The following is a 5767-nucleotide window of genomic DNA, read 5'->3' on the forward strand; positions in this document are numbered from 1 at the left end:
TTTAAAGTTTTTTTTTCCAAATAATTCTGATAGGCCCACCTAAACTATCCAAGACGGCGACCCCTACTTTTAAGTCAACCGATCTTTAATTATAGTACCAAAATATCTCCTCAGGAACACCTGGACGAAGGTTTGAATAACTGGGAGCTGTAGGCTAAGTCGACATCAGAAAAAAAGAAAAAGAAATAAAGAAGTCCCACACCATCATAAAGCATTTTTGCTCACAACTGGATTAATGTGTTGTCAATTGCCTCCTGGCTTTTATTATTTATCCATGCTTCAAGCCTAAACGTCAGAAATAATGGTCATCTTAGAGTTTAGGAACGAATTGCACTTGTAGAACTTTACAGTTGAGTCAGGAGGGTGGGAAAGCTCAGGCTGGACTTTGCCGGAGCAGGAGCCAGTGCACCTCGCTGGCCCAAGCGCCTAGCAGGGCTGGGACGCCTCAGGGCAGCAGCGCGCGCAGCAGGAGGGGAGGAGAACCCACCTGAAGCGCCGCGCCGCGCTGCGCCGCGCGTGCGGGAGCTTGAGGTGGGTGGAGCCTCGAAGCCGGTGGCGCTCGTGACGGCGCCCAGCCCGCCAGAAGAACGCGCGGCGAGCAGACGGCGGGGAGTCAGCCGGGTAGGGCGAGCACAGCCGGCGGGGGNGGGGGGAGGTGGGGGGGGTGGGGCGGGGAGTTGCAGTGATGAGGAAGGAAAGGGAAGAGGCGGAGCGTGGGAGCGCACAGTGTCAGGAATACAATAGTGCTCCGCGCCGCCTCGGCTGCCGCCGCCGCCCAGCAGCCTGTCCAGAGCTGAGGCCTGAAGGGCCAGGCGGCCAGGGCCGGGGGCGGGAGCAGAGCGCTAGGGGGCGGCCCCCTCGGCTCCTCGGAAGGCCCGGCCAGGAGGGCGGGGTGAGATTAGGGGGCAGGTGCGAGGGAGGGAAGAGAAGAAAGCAGGCGGCTAGGGGGCGGTTACCACCCTAGCCAGACTCGCCCGGCACGTTGAGGGGGCCCTCAGTGTGCGGCGAGGAAGGAGCGGAGCGAGACGCTGCGCCGGAGGTAGGCGCTCTCTAGGGTGGCCTCGGCACCAGCGAGGTTGTGGGCGTAGTGCGGGTTTAGTGGCGGGAGTGGCGGCCTCGAGGAGTGGGACGCGAGCGGCGTGGAGCTTGGGGTCCCGGCCTTGCCACCCTCGGGGTCGCTCCAGCTCCACGTAGCGGTTGCCCCGGGGTCCCCCCGAGAGCCTCGGAACAGGGAGCGTGTGTGGGCTGAGGTAAAGTGCCCAGTCGCCCCTCTGCTGGTGGCGCGCTGTGCCTGGTGGCCCGGGCGGGGGGTTGGGGGGGGCGCGCGGACACGGACACACGAGCTGGGCTACAGCCTCCCGGACACCTCTGGAGGCGTTGAGCGCCATAACTGTGGCGGCCGTTCCCTTCGGAGTCCCCTCCGGGTGCCTCTTTCCGTGCTTGTCCTGTGCTATCAGGGACTCTTGGGGCCAGACCTCGGGGCTAGAGGGCATGCTCTTTCTGCTGCCTGTGGCTGGCTGGTCCGAGCAGCGAGAGGGCGCACCCTGGCTGTTTGAGCCTTGCGGAGCGGGAAGATACTGAGGGTCCGGAGAGGGCAAGACAGGCAGTGTGGGGAGCAACCAGGCACTCTGAGAGCTGAAATGCCAACCTAGCGGGAGTGCGGGTGCCCTTCGGTCCTCGAACTTTCCTTTCTCCAGTCATTGTTAGGACGCTGTGAGTGTTCGAAGCCCGCGATCGCCCTGAGGTCTAGGGGTGGGAAAATCGCCAGGGATATGCCAATTAAGGGGAGATTTTTCTGCCACCGGGCACAGTTGTTAACTTTTCTCCAGCTCCTCTGAGGGAGCCACATCGATTTTATTTTATTTTATTTTTTAAATCCTCCCAGCCTTTTTCTCCTGCTTTTCGGAGCAGAGTTTTGGTGGAATCGGGCTTTAAATTACACAGGGCAAACAGCGTTCATTATTTGTGAGGAAGAAAGTGGGGTGGGAAGAAAGTGTGTGTGTCGGGGGATCTTTAGTGAGTGTCCTTAATGGTGGTATGTGAAGATACGCCTAAGAGTTTATCTCTGTGCAGCCCTAGGACATATGTACCCTGTAGGGCTTTCACAAGAAACTTGTTTGGCCACTCCACTGGCGTTGAGTCACAAGGAAAGATGTGCACAAGGGTCGACTAACCCCGCCTTGTGAGATGCACTTAACTGTAAAGCTGAGGATGAGAACCTCGCCCTCCACCCGCCACAGTTTGATTGTATACGAAATAAAAACCATGGTGACAGAGATTTCAGTGTCCTAAAGAAAAGGTGACCTCATTCCCTGCATTCAGACAGATAAAGATAACTGCTACTCTCAAAACTCTGAAAAGTAGTGAAAAACAAAATAGGTAGAAACTGGTTGCACAACATCGTTGCCTAGTGCTAGAATATTCCATGCCTAGAACTAGAATCTTCTTTCCCAGAGTGCTTCTCTTAAATACCTTGCCTGCAGCCATTTCTTGTCAGCCTGGAGGGTGGAGAATGGGGGTGGAGAGAAGAGCAGAGCAGAGCAGAGTCCACTTGAACAAAGCATTGTATTTTACTTAGTTTAATATTTCTATAACATCTGTAATGGCAGGAATATAGAGCCTAGCCTTTGTAACCTTTAAATAGTGTGGTTCTTACATATTATCTGATGATTCTGGATAAGTAGAAATAGATTTTTTTCTTTTTTTGTTTAACCTTAAGAGTATTCTACTTCCATAACTAACATTTTCTTTTTTTATTTTAGATGAGCTCTGACTTCAAATACTTGAGTTATTAGAGGATAAACTCTCCCATCAAGAATTACAGAAGTTGGGAGGGGGATGCTGTTCATATTAAATTGAAGAGTGCCCAGTTCATATTAAGCTCTCAACATTAGTTACCATCATTGTCACCTTTCTTTCACATGTGTTCTGTACACCTCTGTTCACTAGAGAAGAGCTCTTATTCCAATACTGTTGCTTTAAAATACTTTAAAATACAGTACTGTTCCTCACAATTTTTTCAGTTAGCAACTAATACAGGTTACAGTGTTCTAACTCCAGGATCCACACCCTTTCTTCTTTTCTGAATCAAGCCATGGCACTGGGATATGAATCTTGGTCATGGGCAGTTCAAAAGGAAGTACCCAGGAATGACTTGGAGGCTGTTTTCAGGACACACAAGCTTTTGGAACATTTGCGAACCACTTTCTGGCCTGTAGAGGATATTCTCAGTATCATCACAGCTAGTAATGTAGGGACAGTTATCATACCCGAGGCATAAGAGTTAGTAAAAGCTAAAGTACAAGGATGTTGAAGACCTATAGATTTTGTATGGCCATCTCCTTTATTTTATCCCTTTCTTATGTTCTACCAACCATAACAAATGTTTGTTCTCCAAGCTATACAGAGCCATCTCCTGTTTTTTTTTTTTTAACTTTGAAGTTTAGCTGAAACTAATCATATTTTTGAGGGTGTTGAGGGAATCAGGAAATATCAGGTGTTTATAGAAACGTGACATTAGAAGCTTTGATCATGAATGCAGAGAGGAAGGCTAAAAATGAGGTTGAATATTATCATGGGACATACGTACCTCTTCATGGAGCTTAGAAAAAACAGGAGCTGAAGAAAATAGAACTAATACGCTGATTTATATTAAGATAATTTCTCAATACGGGATAATTTACTGTGATTTTTTTTTTTTTGAGACAGAGTTTCTCTGTGTAGCCCTGGCTGTCCTGGAATTCACTTTGTAGACCAGGCTGGCCTCGAACTCAGAAATCCACCTGCCTCTGCCTCCCGAGTGCTGGGATCAAAGATGTGCGCCACCATGGCCGGCTTAATTTACTCTGATCTTTACTTCATTTTTTTAGATGAAAGAGAGAGGTGGGTGTCCAGTGATACCCATCTGGCTGTATCCTAGCCATAATTTTTGGTGTTGAAAATTGAACCCAGAGTTTTGCCTATGCTAAGCAAGCATTCTACCACTGAGCTACCTACCCCTTATCCCAATACCTTTATAAAGTGGGGACGTTTGGCTGATTTACAAATTTGTATTGTTCTAGTTTACTGTGGCTAAGAAAATTAAAGCATTTTCAGGTTTGTGGGGTGGGGTTGGATGGTTAGAAGTAATGAATAAAAGGGTGCTAGCAGGTGATCATTACAGATAATTTACTATTGTTTTAAGTTTTCTGTTTTGTAACTCCCCCATGCTCCATTTTTGTCCTTTCTGTAGGTCTTTCCATAGACAACAGAAGCAAGGCTCCTATAATCAAAAGTGCCTCTGTGCTGAGTCATTGGGAAAAACTTGCCTGATCCAATCTGCTAGACTTGGGAAAGGGGAGGTAAGAACTCCCAAGTGCTCTTTATCTGAACATGAGGACATGCATGTTCTTGTGGGTACGTAGGAGTCCTGATTTTCCCTGAAGACAAAGGATCTGGCAAGAAGAAGGTATAGGGGCTGGAGAGATGGCTCAGTGGGTAAGAGCATTGGTTGCTCTTCCAGAGGTTCTGAGTTCAATTCTCAGCACACACATGGTGGCTCACAAACATCTGTAATGAGATCTGATTCCCTCTTCTTGTATGCTTGAAGACAGAACATTCATATATGTAAATAAATAAATCTGAAAAAACACAATATAATTAAAAAATATATTTCTAAGGAGAAAAAGAAGTTATATTGGGACTTTGGCAAATAGGAGACATCTATGATATCATGAGTTCTCTTCAAGCTACAAACAATTTTTCTGCTCCAACTCAGAAGCTGTGGCTATGCCCCACTACCCAAAGAGTACATTTTCCTCTGATACCTGTTGATAGGCAAAGACACCAAAGCCAGTGTAGGTTTTTTTTGTTGTTGTTGTTGTTTTGAGACAGGTTTTTTTTCTATTTTTTATTATTATTATTTGTTCTGTTTTGTTTTTCTGTTTTGTTTTTCGAGACAGAGTTTCTCTGTATAGCCCTAGCTGTCCTGGAACTCACTTTGTAGACCAGGCTGGCCTTGAACTCAGAAATCTGCCTGCCTCTGCCTCCCAAGTGCTGGGATTAAGGGCGTGTGCCACCGCGCCCTGCTGGTTTGTGTGTGTGTGTGTGTGTGGCCCAGACTGGCTTTCCAACTCATGATCCTCCTGCCTCAGCCTCTTGAGCACTGGGATTGTAAAACGTGGGCATTGCTTGGCCAGAATGTTGTTTTTGGACTAGCTAACAAGAGAATGTGATATCAGCTTGGCTGGTACACTGGACCCTCTGTTGAAATCTTCTAAGAAACTTGCTGGTATTGTTCTTTTCTAGATTCTGAAAACTTAATTTTGATAAAGTATTATAATTTTAAAAATGTTGCAAGATTGGTGTAAAAGCGTACTGTATTCCCTTTATCCAAGGTTACCAGTTATCAGCAGTTTGTTTTCATTTGTTCTTTCTTTTTCGTTTTACAAATCATTTGAGCATAAACAGTGAGAGGGTGGTATTTGTCAAGGTTATTCTGTTGTGAAGAGTATCTCAGATGCAACCACTGGTACAGCAGAACATTGGTGGTGGGACAGCGCCCAGAGGTAAAGACCCCGTGTAGCTACCAAGCATATGTTTGTAAATCTAGTAGAATCTCTGATGTTAGGTAAAGAAGTCATGACCAAATGTAAAAGTATTTAAGATGTACCCTTTCCCTTTCACTGTTCTGGTCATGTTTTCTTTCCTCTGTCAATTTATTTTTTTTCTGAGACAGGGTTTCTCTGTATAGTCCTGGCTGTCCTGGAACTCACTCTGTAGACCAGGC

The 5767-nt window shown here is 47.1% G+C and overlaps 1 protein-coding gene across 4 annotated transcripts in view; it reads left to right on the forward strand.

Moving 5' to 3' along the window:
- Positions 1 to 542: 542 nt before the first annotated feature.
- Positions 543 to 5767, forward strand: part of Jade3 (jade family PHD finger 3) — an 88528-nt gene continuing 83303 nt past the window's right edge. Inside the window, exons 1-2 of one of the 4 annotated variants that reach the window (XM_021153960.1) lie at positions 897 to 1039; positions 4232 to 4340. The gene's annotated coding sequence lies outside the window, so the exon portion shown is untranslated. Of the gene's footprint in view, positions 622 to 896; positions 1040 to 4231; positions 4341 to 5767 lie in introns of those variants that run through there. The other 3 variants (XM_029473171.1, XM_029473174.1, XM_029473173.1) reach the window with 3 other exon arrangements.

This window comes from Mus caroli, chromosome X (assembly GCF_900094665.2).
Source record: "Mus caroli chromosome X, CAROLI_EIJ_v1.1, whole genome shotgun sequence".
In the NCBI taxonomy this organism is placed as follows: Eukaryota; Metazoa; Chordata; class Mammalia; order Rodentia; family Muridae; genus Mus; species Mus caroli.